Consider the following 17,290-nt stretch of genomic DNA (forward strand, 5'->3'; position numbering starts at 1 on the left):
GACTCACCTTTCTCAAATGTAGTATAACCCAATCTAGTTATGACACCTTTCATCCTTTGTGATTGAATCTGTTCATCAAGCATGGTAGAACTTTTGTTAAACTTAGCAAGCTTTTCATTAGCATCAACAAGTTCCTTTGTAAGATCTTCATTCCTTTTCATAAGGGTCTCTCTAAGAGACATTGCCATATCCAGATCTTCCTTTATTTATTCTTTTTTCATCTTTTTTCTCATGCTAATGAGCATATAGGGTATCGACTTCCTGATTCAGCTTAAAGATCTCATGTTCTTTCTCTTTGATCTTGTCTTCTGCTGACCTCCTTGCTTCAAGTTATTGACTCATTCTGATGGTTAGGGCTTCTAGCTCTCTCCTCAAGTTAGCCTTCTCATCATTCAGTTTTTCCACTTCATCAACCAATGCATCTATGTTTGCTTCATCAAAAGAACTACTTTAAGAAACCTCCAATCATTGTTCGGTTAACTCTTTTCTCTTAGCAAGTGAGGCTTTGTTTTTGCCTTTCAATGTATCTAGGGTTTCCTTAACTTCTGCAAGCCGATTAGACATCTCTCTATAACTCATATCCCCCATGATAGCCTTAGAGATCTTTCCCAAGCGGTTAAGCCTTAAGGGAATTAGGCTTTGATACCAATTGATAAACTTATAAGGCACTAAGAGGGGGGGTGAATTAGTGCAAGCAAAAACCTTAAGAATCTGATTACACCTCTTAACAACTTTAAAATCAATAGGCATGCAAGGAAAACAATCACATAAGAAAACACTACATAAAACATGCCAACTATAACACAATGATTTATACATGGAAACCCAAAAGGGAAAAACCATGGTGGGAGTTAGTATCCAAAAGATTCACTATCTACAGAATAGAAACCTCTGACTAGTTAAGGTCTTACAAATATGCCCTGTTAGGAGCAGACCTTGTTAGGAGTCACTCGATGAAGGGATTTTCTATGATAAGCCCTATTAGGAGAAACCTCACAAGAGGATTTAAACTCATATGTTGAGCTACCCTATTAGGGGATTTACAGATTAAGGCCTGTCAGGACCTACTCGGTTAAGGGATTTTGCTACTGTAACTGTTAGGATAACAATAGTTCAATGATCTTCATATAACAATTTTGTGTCTGATAAGATCCGCTTCAGTTCTTCCAAAACTTCAACAACACATCAATACAGAGCTTCACTAATCACCGCACAATCAAAATCTCAATATTCGCCTTCAATCTCATCCTTCATCTAATAACTCATCACACTTTTTATAGACATCAACTTAGTTGGCTCATAACCTTGGAACAAATTTCCTAGGTTCAATGAATCTAGACAAACTTACATTACACGCTGAATTTATGCCAACCGTCGACATAACAAACCAAAAAAAAAAACAAAATTGTACCGGTTTACCGATTCTAGTGACTTTATCACTACTAGTTAATTGTTCTTCCAGATTGCCTGCTCTGTACATCAAATCTTGATCATCCTGTTGAATCTTCTAATGTGGTCATGAATATAGCACCAAATACTTGTCTCCATCACTCCTGTAAAACTGCATCATCCAACTCTTCATCAATCGCCTGTACCTGTTGTTTGAATGCAATTTTGTTTTTGTTAACCGATTGAGGACCTATTTGTCGGTTCACTGTTAAACTGTCTTCTCTACTAGTTATGCTTTACTGGTTGGCTTACAAGACTTATGTGACTATAAAAACATAGTTGCCATCAATGACAACATAAAACAAGTCACCAATAAACTCTTTACATCAAGACATCATCATCAAGCCAACACAAGGCTCTCACAACCTTCTTCACTTTGAGCTCTACCCAAGTCATTTGGGTATTCCTTTTATGATCCATACACTTGGGATTGTCTTAGAATTTAGTCATTACATAGACAATTAATTCCCGGGTAGCTGGTTCACAATTACATAGGGGATCCTCTTTTGCATAATTCATACAAATCCCTGATCCCAAAACACTCTTCAATTGATTGAGAAACTTATTCATGTGTTACGTTAGACTAAACAGGGGATTTCCGACATGCATTTAGAAATCACACCCTTGTCCACGCTGAACAAAGAAATAAAAGAGAAAGGAATTTTAATTTTTCTAAGGATTTTGGAAATATATCAGAAATAAAATAACCCACTGCTTATCCAAAGGAACAAAGTCACACCCACAAAATAAAAACACAGCCCCACTCTACAAACAATTTGAATTAGAAAATTCTTCAATGTTAATGTTTGACATTAACAAAATTCAACTAGCTATCACATTCATTCATTCTTGTTAATCCTACAAACACTTTCAAAACTGACTATAATTTGTGTAAAGAATTTAATCCTCACCTTGAGAGGAACCGATACGTAGAATCACACAATGATATTAACATATCAAGATTAACCAATGTATCCTTAATATATCAGCTAACATTAATTTCAAAATAAAATGAGGAGACAAATTATGCAACAATGAAAATATTATATTGCTAATCAGTGTTTACATTATGGAAGCCATATCTTCGTTCTATGGATAAACTCCAAACCCCAGATTAACCCTTGCGACTACCCAACCTGAGATATACAAATTTTCCAACCCCTAAACTACAACCCTGGTATTCCTTTTATAACACAAGGAATGCACAAGCTGCAGGCTTCTTTACAACTGGCTAATTCTAAAATTGACATGTCATCCCTATGTGCCAAAAGACACCACCTCGCTGGTTCCAAAAGAGACAAAAATCAACATGAGCATCTTAACCATTTGATGGAGAATGAAAATCTGTTGTCACCTAACTGTTTTGAGCTATGCCACCATCGCATGGTCATTTCCTCCATGAAGGGAAGATGAGCACCTATCCAACTAGAAAAGAGACTCCAAAACTAGCGAAGGAGCTAGACAACAAAATATATTGGAGCATCCTCAAAACTAGAGGAAGAGCTCACAGTCCTAAACTGGCAGCAATGAAAGTGGAAGGAGAAGCTTATAGATGAATATTGTAAGCAGATGAGGGGTTGCAACTTCAATAATCTTGCAACATTATAAAAAAGCTGCATCTGAACCATCCACCTCCCCCAACTACTTTTTACCAATCCTCTTTCATTGCCTTTGAGCCATCTGGTGGTGCAGGGGAAATTGTGGACAACCCTTGAAAGGTTCCTTGTGTCTGAAAGGGCCTTTCAAGTCCCCTTCAATTTTCCAACACATTTTCAAGGCCCCTTCAGTTGTAAAATAGTTATTCCTAATATTCTCCATCCTATCATAAAACTTAGAACTCAAGAACGCACAATATTGCTTTGCAAACAAAAATCCTTCTTCTGCAACCATCCTCATGATAACATGCAAGATTATTGTGACAACTACTTGTTTGAGATGCAACTCAATGTCCTTTTTATAAGGATTTGAGATTATTGAAAATAGCTCATCTTCATATAGTAACACTTCACACTATTTTTCTTGATCTATGCTTTTAAAACTGTCCCTATTTTATCCCCACCACCAATTTAGTCATCTTTCTTTTCAAAAATCACCGTTGTATTTACCCATGCAATCTCTTGTCATCGTCGATCTGATTTCTTTGTTCCATCATCTATAAACAAGTACCACTTATCCTCTGAGATTCACCATAAATGGAAGATTCTTCTGTGATCTTTATACTTCTTGATCACACATTTTACACCCTTGAATGTAGTGCGCTTCACTCGTGCCAACTTCTATCTCTGTTATTTAATTGATTACCACTTGCAATCATTCATATAACCTGTCCTATCACTTGATAACAACACGTGTCACCTCATCGATATTCTCTTCATATCCTTGTATACCATCTTCATGAACTCAAGGCTTGCTGAAGTCAACATTGGCACCTGGCCGAGTGCCGAGATGACAGTTCACATTCGTGACCCACTTCCACCTTTTACTTAGGTCTCAGTGAGATTAACTTGGGCATCTCACTGAGTGCGGAGATTCCAACTCAGAATCCATTCAAGACATAACACACATTTTCTCTTCTACTCAGGAATCACCAAAGTGGCAAATACATTCCCCTGGAGTCCCAAGTGTTAATGTTGTAGCAGTAGAAGGTATCCACATCTGGTTGCTATCTAAATATTTATCATTATCATATCTCATTGCTGCATTACATCAGTGATTCCATTATTTATTTTGCATGATCGATGTTGCTAACATGTTAATCAATGTTAGGATTATTATATTGTTGTCATTCTAATCACCGATATACACATTGCTTTCATTAATTATTTATGTTTAGTTAGCACATATTATGTCTTGTTTTCCTATCGGTGATTACACATTGCACCCCCTCATTTGGTATGCTGACTTGATTGAGGTCACAACCCCTCACCAAAATTGCACGCATATTTATCTTCTATCGGGGGCAATTTCTAGGCAGGTGGTAGTGAGGAGAGACCAATACTAAGTGGCATATACATCATAGGAGAGGCTGATGTAAATTTAGTGTATACGATATAGAGGGTTATGTTGTTCTCTTCTAACACATATATATGTTCGTGGTCTGCAGAAAATATATGTGTGAAGTCAAGATATTACAATTGTTGTGTAATTTATAAATATCATTTGTTGTGCATCTTCACCCAATGATTTTATATATTAGAAAATTTATTATACTAGAAGGATTGAGTGACTGAAAAAGGAATTAATATCCTCAACATATTATTATATTGCTTCAGATTTTATAATATCAAAGAAAATTTAGTTTTGATCCAAATTCAACATGGTATCAAAGCGGTTCTAAGAAAAGATCTTATTAGACTTGTTTTAAGCAATCAAGTAAGCCTTTCTCTAGGGCAGATCTTTGAAGGATAATTTGTGCAGAAAAAGAAGATGGTGAACTATGTCAAGGTATAAGATAAGCTTTATGGAGCCTCAAACTTCAACTCTTGAAAACCTAGGGTACTCATTGTTTTAGAGGAGAATGATCTTCTTGATTTTGTAGAAAGTGATATGCCTAAGCCTTTTGATGATATTGAGAAAATCCAATGGAAGAAAAATGACATAAAGGCTAGGGAGATCATGATAGACTCTATGATGAATCACCTAGTATCGATCATCTCTAAGTTGAAGTTAGCTAAAGAAATGTTTGATGCTCTAAAAGGATTGTATGCGATCAATAATACCAGCAGAGCACTTTCTTTGAGACAGCAACTTCACCATGTAAAAATGGATAAGGAAGATTCAGTCATCTCATTCTTTATGAAGATTGTTGATTTGAGAGATCAGTTGAGCACTATTGGGGACATAATTGTAAACATAGATCTTGTTATATTGGCACTAAATGGTCTTCCCCAATCTTGGGAGCCCTTTATCCAAAGCATCAATGGGAGATCTAAGTTGCCCAAGTTTGATCATCTTCGAGCTGATTGTATTCAAGAAGAGTCTAGGTTGGTAGCAAGAGGAATTGGGAAAAACTATCATTATGTAGAAAATCAAGTGCTTGCTACACATACTTCTAGAGAAAGAGGCAAAGGAAGAAAGAGGGATAGAGACAGAGAATCAGATTCTGTCCCAAAATTGAATTAGAAGAAGAAGAAGGATCTCTCTCACATTAAATGTTTCAGGTGTGATCGGTATGGTCACTTTGCTCAAGATTGCAAATTAAGGTCTACACAACTTGTATCTACTGCAGAAGTTGCCATGGGGACATCTCAGAAGGAGCCAAGCTCTAAAATCAACTCTGAAGGTTTCTTATTCTAAAGTTGATCAGTTTCTTTGAAGAGGAGGAATTACCATTAAGAGGGAGTCTAAAAAACCAACAAAGGCAACCTTGGATGGGAAGGTCACGAGGTTGATGCTAGTACTTCTAGCTTTTGAGGGAGTCACATCATGAAGATTTCTTGTAGCGTATATTTCTTTGAGATGGAGAAATATGAGGTGAAAGCCCTTGTAGTGTATATTTCTCTTAGACAGAGAAATATGAGGTGAAAGCCCTTGTAGTGTATATTTCTCCGAGATGAAGAAATATGAGGTGAAAGCCCTTGTAGTGTATATTTATTTGTTAGAGAAATATAAGGTGAAATCCCTTGTACTATATATTTCTCCAAGACAAAGAAATATGAGGTGCAAGCCCTTGTTCATCTCTGAATTTGAGATGAGACGTCATGTTGAGTGACTCCATGATGATATATTTCTTTCCATTAATGGGAGTAGCCATTATGGACATCACATTAAGATATTTCATGATGATTCTCTTGTACTTGTATTTATCCACCCTCTCGAAGTAGCCATGGTGGACGTCATGTTGAGAGACTCCATGACGACATCATGTTGAGTTATTCCATGATGGGAATTTGTGCACATGTTCCTTTCCACTCATGGGAGTATCCATGGTGGACATCACATTGAGTGACTCCTTGATGAACCTTCTTTCACAAATGGATGCAGCCATTGTGAATGTCATGTTGAGAGACTCAATGACATGTGTTATTGGAAAGATACCTCCATAGCTAAGAGGGAGTGTTAATGTTGTAACAATAGGAGGTATCTGCATCTGACTTCTATCTAAATATTTATCATTACCATAGCATTACATTAGTGATTCCATTCTTTATTTTGCATGATTGATGTTGCTAACATGTTAATCAATGTTAGGATTATTTTATTGCTGTCATTCTAATCATCGATATACACATTGCTTTCATTAATTATTTATGTTTAGTTAGCACTTATTATGTCTTGTTTTCTTATCGGTGATTACACATCCCATCCCCTCATTTGGTATGCCACCTCGATTGAGGTCACAACCCCTCACTGAAATTGCACGTGTATTTATCTTCTATCAGGGGAAATTGCTAGGCGGGTGGCGGTGAGGAGAGACCAATACTGATAGACGTATACATCATAGGAGAGGCTGATGTAAATTTAGTGTATATGATATAGAAGGTTACACTGTTCTCTTCTAACACATATATATTTGTTCGTGGTCTGCAGAAAATATACGTGTGAAGTCAGGATTTAAAATTGTTGCGTAATTTATAAAGATCATTTGTTGTATATCTTCACCCAATGATTTTATATATAAGGAAATTGATTATACTAGAAGGATTGAGTGACTAAAGGAGGAATTAATATCCTCAACATATTCATATATTGCTTCAGATTTTATAATATCAAAGAAAATTTAATTTTGATCCAAATTCAACATTGAGTGGTCCTACACACTCACGACCGCAAAACAAGGAGCCTGCCTAACTAGCAAATCGGGACCCACCGAAGGCCAAATATTAAATTTTCTGCTATATGACTCGGGACTCAACCAGAATAAAAAGAACATTCTTTTGAGTGCCAAGTTCTTTCCGAAGGGATACCCTAAAAATTCAAGTACACTGAGTGGGACCACAAGATTCAAGACCCACCTTTGGCATGGGTTGACAAGGATTTATTTCCTGCCAATCTGATTTAAAAAAAAATTACAGGAACTTGATGAATTTTAATGGGGTCAAAATTTTGGGCTAACACACGCTTCAAGTAATCTTATGCTGTGATTTTCATCTCTCATTATCAACTTGCTTTTACTTGCAATTGCATTTGTAGGTGAAATCCACAAAGTCCCATTTGAAGGTGAAAGAAGAAAAATGGAGGTCAATGAAGGAAACACATTGGGATGGTTTGCATCTTTGTTATAGTATTTTGATTTCATTCTTTCATTAAATTTATTAGGATCAATTTTATTTCTTGATTAGGTTTGTGGTTACCTAATTTAGGCTTTGAATCATATACCTAATTTCCTAGCTACAAAAGGTTATAAACTCAACAACTATGTTATTGACTCTGGAGCCTTTGAGAATGTAATGTACGCTAAGATAGCTAATGCCTTAGGCCTTACCCTTACAAAAAATTTTGGTAAATGTTTTTTAATGGAAAACAAGCAAGTTCCTTTGATTGGCCAAATAAAAGATGCCCAGTTCGCCTTTGTCACCTTCCCAGATAAAAGAATCAAGATGATTTTTTTGGTGGCCAATGTCCTAACCTCCTAAGGTATTCTTTTGGGAATAAATTTATTTAAGTATGTTGGGGGCAAGAGAAATATGGATTGGTCAGAAGAAAGGATACCCATCAAGGGTGAAATGTAGAAATTGTTTCCTAAAAAGGAAGTGAAATACTCAGTGGTCAAGTCATATGACTTCAAAGCACAAATACTCTTTGATTCATCTGGAATGGGCACTTAATTTATACAAACAGAGGAAGATCAATTTCTTCAAATGACTTTAATAGTGAGAGTCTTTCAACTGATGACTTTTTATCAGTTTCCTCTTTTGGTGAAACTTCATGTTCACATCCTACCATTTTAGATAATGATAACCAAGTATGATATATGGAATTCGATGGTAGTTATACTTATAATAGCTCTGTTGCTGGATTTATTTTTATTTCTCCACAAGGTGAAATATTTCCTTACTCTTTCAAGCTATAGTTTTCTAATACCAACAATACGACTAAATATGAATCTTTATTGTTGGGTATTGATGTTGCACACAAGAAAGGTATCAATAATCTTCATGCACAGGGAGATACTGAGTTGGTTGTTTGCCAAGTCAATTTAACATTTATCAAACTAGAAATTACCAGTTGAAACATTACCAGAATTTAGTTTGGGACAACATTGAATGTTTTGATGCTTTCAACATCTCAGTAGTATCTAGAGAGTTCAATTCCAGACTAGACTCTCTTGATTCCTCATAAGGATTTTCCTGGAATAAGTATTCTATTGAGTTAATATGTAGGCCAAGTGTACTAGATAATTGGGATTACTAGAAAATTTGTAATGATGATAAGCAGATTATTAATTTTTTAGAAACTAGTGATAGTTTCAATAACTTGTATTTTGAAGGAAGTAATTGTTCTGATTCAATAGCTAGCGATGATTCCTCTCTTGACGAAGGTTTTCTACAGTTAAAGGGAAACAAATCCCAAAAGGTTTGGTATCATTAGAAAAGTTGTTTGATAAACATGATCAATACATTAAAAAGAAATAATGGATAACATTAGATGCAACCATGGGATATGAGAAATACAATTTTGGATTAGATAAAAATCCAAAATATGTTAACATTGGTAATAGTTGTACTCCAGGAGAAAGGGAACAAATCATTCAATTGTTGTGTCAATATATTGATGTATTGGCATATTCTTGTGATGATCTAAAGTATTTTCAACCCAAAGAAATACAACATGATATTCCTCTTAAAGATGGGGCCATGCCTTTCAAGCAGAAGCAAAGGCAATATAATCCTAAAATTTGAAGTACTATTTTTTATGAGATTTATAAAATATTGAATGTTAAAATAATATTTGTAATTCATCATATATGTGTGGATTTCTGTAATTTGAACCAATCATCTTTAAAATATAATACCCTTTGCGAGTGATGGATCAAATTATTCAAACAATGATGGGCTCTCAAATGTTCTTTTTGCTTGATGGCTTCTCGGGCTATAATCAAATTGAGGTCAGTGAGAAGGATCAACCCAAGACCACCTTCACAACTCCTTGGAGAACCTTTTCTTATCAAAGGATGTCGTTCAAATTGATTAATGCAAGTGCAACATTTTAGAGAGCTATGGATATAACTTTTCATGAAATTATTGGAAGGTATCTTGTGGTGTACTTATATTATTTAATTGTCTTTTCAAAAGATCGTGAAAATAATCTTTTTCACCTTGAATATGTGTTGAAAAGATGTCGTAAACATGAAATTTATTTAAATCCCCAAAAGCCAGTTTTTGGGGTTACAGAAGGAAAGCTTCTTGGACATAAAGTGTCGAAAGAAGGTATTAAGATTGATCCAGAAAGGGTCAAGGCGATTCAAAGGTTATCTCTACCAACAAGTAAAATTGTTGTACACTCATTCTTCAGAAAAGTTATCTTCTTGAGAAGGTTTGTTCCAGACTTTGCTAAGAAAACTCATCATACTGTGAATATGATGAAAGAGAAGACTATTTTTTGTTGGAATCTAGAAGGAAAAGTAGCCTTCAACGAAATCAAAGAATCTATAGCTCATGCTCTAGTATTGGTATGTTCTTACTATACCAAGGATTTTATAATGTATAGTTATGCTTCTTATCATACACTTTCTGCAATTCTAGTTTAGAAGAATCTCAAGGGTATAGAATCACGCATAGCTTTCATGAGTTGTCCCCTTAATTCATGAGTTTAAGTACTCTCAGATGGATAAACATGATTTCATTGTTTTCAAAGAAGTAAAGCATTTTTGGTTTTAGATTTTGAATTCTCATGTCATATGTCTAGTTCCAAATACTGCAGTGAAGTCAATTCTGACACAATAAGATTTTGGAACCAAGAGGGATAACTAGATAGAAAAAATCCAAGAATATGATTTGGAGATCAGGCCTACCAAATTGGTTCAAGGAAAGGGTTTGTGTTAGTTGATGGTAGATATTAAACCTAAAGAAGCAGTTCCTTTTGAAAAAGATTCACAAGGAAATGTTCCCACAATGTTATTTGTAAGTACAATAGATGAGTGGTGTAGACCCCTAAATTTGGCTAATTAATTTCATCAAATTTAAATCCTATTCTTCCAATTAATTAATCTAATTAATTAATTTCTATCCCTTTCTTCCTATTAATTAATTCTTAGTTAATTAATCTCCCAAATCCCTTTCTTTCAATTAATTTATCCTATCCTCCTAATTAATTGATTATCCCATCCTCCTAATTAACTAATCTAATTAATTGATTATCCCATCCTCCTAATTAATTAATCTAATCAATTAATTATCCTTATTCTTCCATCCCATTTTATTAATTACCTTTAATGAATTTAAATATCCCTTTTCCCAAAACCCGCATAGATTAATTAATTAGACTCAAATCCTATTTGAGCACATGGCTCCTAACCTTAACCCCTCATCTAACCTAACCCTTGTCCTAACCTTGGGATTCCAACCAACCCTATATATCCTAACCTCCCAACCAACCCTATCCTATCACTCCTAACCTCCGTATGTGCACATCCTAACCTCTTTTCCCCCTTTTTGGGGAAAATATCCTATTTTTGGGTGGCTTTGCCCAAAATAGACATGTGTCCTCATGGACACATATCATTCCTCTTCCGTCTTGGTGTCTCCTCTTCACACCCCCTCTCCTTCCTCTCATCTTCTATATAAACCCTGCATTTTTAGACCAAACTCTCGCATCCACTATTCATTCAACGCATCATTACTTTGCCGAAATCACTACTCACACTCACACATCCATTATCGTTTGCATTATCATCTTCATCAAATCATGGAGCATAATTGAGCATCCGAATCGACATCATGAGCACACATTCAATCACGAAATAATCTAATCGAAGCAAGGATTTGGGGTTTGCATAACTTTTCTTTGTGTTTTTGCTTTGATTTTACCATTTGGATCTTGAAGTGTTGAGTTTAATGGCTTGTTTTGGTTAATTAGTTTATCTTTTATCTGTGTGTGTGAAAAGTGGACCTGTATCTGTATCTGCAATACACAACACTTCAATCAAGTCATTACATGCATGGTTAATCAGATATAATCAATGAATAATAAACCATAACAAATCGACCCATTGCCTTCTAAAAGATGCGAGTATAAGATTGCTCTCAGATTATTTAGCAATACCAGTGACTAGACAACATCAAGACGAAGGATTTAATCTATATGAGCATGATGAATGCTAGATGGATGCAATATTAATCTAACAATATTTTTGTAATATTAAACTAAATGATTTAATCAATATGAAATAATTAATATGCAATATTCAATGAGTCTAGAGCAAAAATAGTATAATAACAATATATTCTCCAGCCTCTTTTTGAATGAGAGATGAACCTGAATTTATAGAAAATTCAGAAAGAAACCAACGGTTGAGATCAAATGATGATGAGCGGTCAAGATTTTCCAAGAGGAAGCACAATCCAGGTGAATTGGTGTGATTAGATGCTTTTCTCAGTTTTTAAGGAAATTGAACTAAAATTAAGATAAAATCAAGAAAAAACTGATTTAAAGGAAATTGAACTAAAATTAAGATAAAACTGATTTATTCTCTATTTCATTCAATTTTAATATTTAATTGTTTTAATTGCTTTCTTTGAGATTATCTATCAATTTTTAATTTGTTTTTTTCAAGATTGTTTCCAATTGATTTCTTTTCTCAAATTTTAATTCTTTTTTGTCAATTAATTCCTTTTTTGATTTATTTCCATTTTTGAAGATTTGTGCTCAATTGATTTATTTAATTGAATTAATTCCTCTTTTTGATGATTTAATGGCAAATTGATTTATTTAATTAAATATGCTAGGATATTTAATTAAAATAAATAAGATAATTGTTTAAAATGATTTACTTAGAATGATTTAATTAATTAAATAAATATTTAATTAATATTGAGTGATTGATTTGCCATGTGACATTGGATGATTTTAGGAATTAATTGTGTGCTCAAGATTTATTTAATTGCCTTTGGTTAGGACCTTGGTGACGTTGTCGAGATTAGGGGCCTATGGTTTAGATGACCATTTTTAGGGTATTACATTATCTTTTATATTCGTATGCACATTTTGCCTCACATTTTTGGCGCACTCGGTGGGACCCACTTCACGGGTCATATAACATTTTTTGTTGTTTGAGTATGTTTATTATAGATTTTGAGTACTTGTAGGCAAAAAAGAATATCTACAAGCTGATTTCCACCTAGGTAGAAGTCTATTTTCTCAACCCTATGATTTTATGAAACCGTGGGTTTGCGCCTTGAAACCACGAGTTCGCTAATATCATTTTCATACGACTACGAGATCGCCATCATCAGTTTTGTATGGAAGGTAAAATTTTCTTTAAGTTTCGGGTTTTTATAAATGAGAATTAACTTTTGTCTGTGAAACAATGGGTTTGCACCCTGAACTAGTGGGTTCGCTATCTTGCATTTGCGGGTTCGCTTAAAACATCGGGTTTGCACCACATAGTAGCAGGATCGGTAATTATCATTTATATGATTTTTAAGAATGTTATTTTTGGTACTAATCAATTAACTTGAGTGTTAGCATTTTACATAGACAGCGAGAACGCGCTTTAGAAAACCAATGGGTTCGCTTAAACCAACGGGTTTGCGCCCTGAAACATCGAGTGTGCATCCTGAAACAATGGGTTTGCTTAAAACAACAGGTTTGTGCCACACAGTAGTGGGATCACTAATTACCATTTATATGATTTTCCAACATGCTATTTTAGTACTAATGAACTAACTTGTGTGTTGTTGGATGGTTTCACTAACATTCTGCAGCATTTCGAGCTATAAGAAGACCCCTAAGCGCTGGAACAAATTTGCTCATTTCATTTATTTCATTTCCTTTTTTATTTTATGTCTTATTGCATAATTAGGTACACTTCAATTCAATTAAGGGAATGGACATGTTGTGTCTTTTGAGTAATTAGGCACTCTTCTATTCAAGTAAATAAATGAACCCATGTCTTTTGTGTCTTGTACACTTGTGCATTTGTAGAGTGGTCCTATTGCTAACACACACTATCCTCTCCCTTTGACTCTCATGGTCGTAGGTGCAAGAGAAAAGTGTTAGCGACGGTCGATTTTACTTTCTAAGTAGGAGGGCTCATCGCCCGAGTAGGCTATAAGGCCGGGTGAGGAGAGAATGACCCAAGCAATACTTTCTTTTGGTCTGCTATATAAATATTTATGAATTTAGCGCTATAAATCAACTGGTAACATTGTGTTATACCGATGGTTTCCCTCAGTATCATTATGCAAATACCTTTGTGGTCTTGATGCAAGTCAAAATCCCTTGGTGCTTGTGTGGTAGATGTGTAAAATCTATGTTCTATGAGCTGGGATATCTCTTAAATGAACGAGCCACTCAATGTATGACTACCTAATTTACACCTAAAGTTCCCCCACTACGAGCCAATTGTTCTTTAGTATCCAAAAATCCTATTGGTTGACTCAAGTGTTGTAATACACACATACTGAAGAAACTCCTCACGTACCCCCCAATTCGAGATAGAAAATTCACTAGGAAGTGATTACCCAAGAATTTGAAGCTTGGCATGCCCAAGAAGTGTGTGTCAAGGGTGGAGCCAGTGCTGTCAGGCTTCTATATATTCGGTTGGATGTGGTATTCTGAGCAAGGAGATTTAACACATACTATCATTTGACTATCCATAGGGTTGTACTTAACTGATTTTATCTATTTTACAATCAGATCTTCATGCTTGATGTGTTTGGTGTCAAGTCTTTTGTCAAAATATCAGTCTAGCGGGTTTGAAGTCAGTTCTAGCGGGTTTGTGGTCTATTCCAATGGGTTTGTAGTCTTGTATTAGCGGGAATGTTGCCAACTTTGAGCCAGAATTGACATACTTATCGCAGTCACTGTCATTTTCTCAACCAGCGGGTTTGCACCTCAAACCAATGGGTTTTCTCTTTGTTCTAATGGGTTTGCATCTTTTTCTAGCGGGTTCGCGTCTTGTTGTTTTTAAGTACTATTCTAGTGGGTTTGCGCCCTATTCCAACAGATTTTCTTTTTTGGTGCCATTATGTTGTCTAAGCATTTTTCAGTCTTGCCCATCTTGTTTTAGTAGATTTGCGTCTTGTTATAGCGGGTTTGTGTCTTGTTTTGGTGAGTTTGTGGCCTATTATAGCGAGTTGGCTTTATCTTGTCACGATTTTTTAGTTAGTCTCGTTATGCTGTTAGATTTCTATTTTATTGATTTACAATCTTACGTTCCCCCAACAGTTAGGGTCTATCTTTTATGGTCTTGGTCTTCGACGTCATTGTGCTGCTGTTATGTTGTTTGCATTGCTTTATGTACTTCTTGATATCTTGGTAGTTTGCATCTATCTTTTATGGTATTGGTCTTCTACGTCATTGTGCTGCCGTTATGTTGTCCACATTGCTTTATACACTTCTTGATACCTTGGCAGTTTGCATCTATCTTTTATGGTCTTGGTCTTAGACGTTGTTACACTGTCGTTATGCTGTCTGCATTGCTTTAGACATTTCTTTATCTTTCAGTAGTTACGACTTATCTTTCGTGGTCTTTTTCTTAGAGGTCATAGCGTTGTTGTTATGATGTTCACACTGTCTTAGACACTGCTTGATTTATCAGCTTTCAGGATCTATTTTTTTATGATCTTGGTCTTTTGATGCTGTTATGCTATCGTTATGTTGTCTGTGTTGGAGTTGTTGGATATGGTTGTTCATTGTTGCTGCTAGGATATGTTTTTGTCATTGATGTCAACACTGTGATTTATTCTGGTGAGTTTGGGAAGATCTTCTGATCCGGTTTTGTAGTTTGGTTTTATTGATCACTGTTTTACAGAATCCAGTATTTCCTCCGATATATTTCGGTGTGATCAGATCTTGTGCTAAGGTTTTGGGATATTGTTTGGGATGATATTATGTATCTTCATTTCAGATGGTTTATAGTTTGGTGCCCTACAAGTTATCTTTCTTCATGGCAGTTGCTGATTGGTTGTGTTCTTGAGCTTTCTGATGTTGATCGATGAAGATTTGACAAGTGGTGTTGGTGCAGCTATTGGTGATGGTTCTAATGTGCTTGTTGGTGTTTCCTAGTCATGTTATATTTGTTTTGGTGATCCACATTGATATTTGTGTGAGTTTTTTGTGGTTTTCATCAACTGGTGATGATTTTCATGTTATGCGGTATTTCTGATGGTGTAGCGTGTTGTGGTTGATCTTGGCATGATTTTCGGTGGATGAGATCATTTAAAAATTTGAATTAGGTCCATGATATATAATGTAAATCATTATATTGGTTTGGTGGTTGATCTTTGTATCGTGTAATGTAATTTTTGTAATTATGAGTTGAGGGTTGAGGGTTTGGCCGACCTAGTTATCAAGGTCGATGAATTGTATATATAGGTGAGTTGTTCACTTAGTTTTGGTGTTAGTATTGTGTCTGCATTATCAGAGAGAGGTGAATGCGTGAACAAGAAACTTATCATTTGGTGAAGTGTTGAGGTGAGATTGGTGTTGCAGGGCAGACAATTGTGCTTAACCGGAACTGTCATCAGGCATTTGTAGATGCTATCATTGCAGATCATTTCTTCCAGATTGTAGTCCGAATCATATTTTAAGTCATTGAGACTTCCCTAAGGGTTGTAGCCTTCTGGGAAAATATCTTTTGAGCAGTGAGCTCTAGGCAGTGTGCTTGAATGCATGTGCATTCCCCATTGTAATATTTTCATATACTATTGCAGAGTATCATCTTACTGTGGGTAGGTTCCCACCATGGGTTTTACCTTAACCAAGTTTTCCACGTCAAAAATCTTGGTGTTGTGTGTTGTGCTGTTAAATTTCTTATCTGTTTATTGCAACAGTTTATCAGTTTATGTTTTGGAGTTTAATTTTCTATGTCTGGTGAAGACTGATTCACCCCCCCTCTCAGTCTTCCTTCTTGATTGCTGCTAACAATTGGTATCAGAGCTAGATCCTCCAGTAGAAGCTTTTTTGCTTGAGGAGATCTAGGATGGTAGCTCAAGGTATTCTTTTCAAGAAGGACAGTCCAAGGTTTGATGGAAGTAACTATACTGTATGGAAGAGTCAGATGGAGGTGCACTTGAAATATCTTGGAGAGGATTATTGGAAGATTACTAAGAATGTCTATGTTGTTCCTCATAATGTACCGTCTACTCTTGATGAGGTTAAGGAAGCATAATATAATATTAGAGCAAAGGAAGCATTGCTTAGTGCCCTGACTAATTCTGAAATGACAAATGTTATGGGACTTCAAACCGCACATGAGATCTTAGAGAAGCTTGAGATTCTGTATGAAGGTGATAGTCAAGTGAAAGTTTCTAAGTTGCAGAGCTTGAGAGGAAAGTATGCAACATTGAATATGCGAGATGATGAGAACATACATTCATACATGGCTAAGGTGAGTGAACTTGTCCTTGGTATCAGGTGTGCCGGTGGAAATATTGAGGAAGATGAGATTGTTGCTAAGGTGTCGAGATCTTTGCCTCCTGCTTATAAACATAAGGTTGCTAGTATTGATGAGATCCAGAGTGTGACTATAGTAACAAGAGATATGTTGGTTGGAAAACTTGTTGCATTTAGAGCATCAACATCTATATCCGGTAAGCAGAAATATGACCCTGATGAATGGAGGATATCTAGGTATGAAAGAGAAAGAAGAGAAATTGTAGAGCAAGAAAGAGAATTTGATGAGCTTAAAGCATTTATTTCCAAGAGATTTCATAAAGGTGTCAGTAAGTATGATGAA

Source organism: Cryptomeria japonica, chromosome 11 (genome assembly GCF_030272615.1).
Source record: "Cryptomeria japonica chromosome 11, Sugi_1.0, whole genome shotgun sequence".
Classification (NCBI taxonomy): domain Eukaryota; kingdom Viridiplantae; phylum Streptophyta; class Pinopsida; order Cupressales; family Cupressaceae; genus Cryptomeria; species Cryptomeria japonica.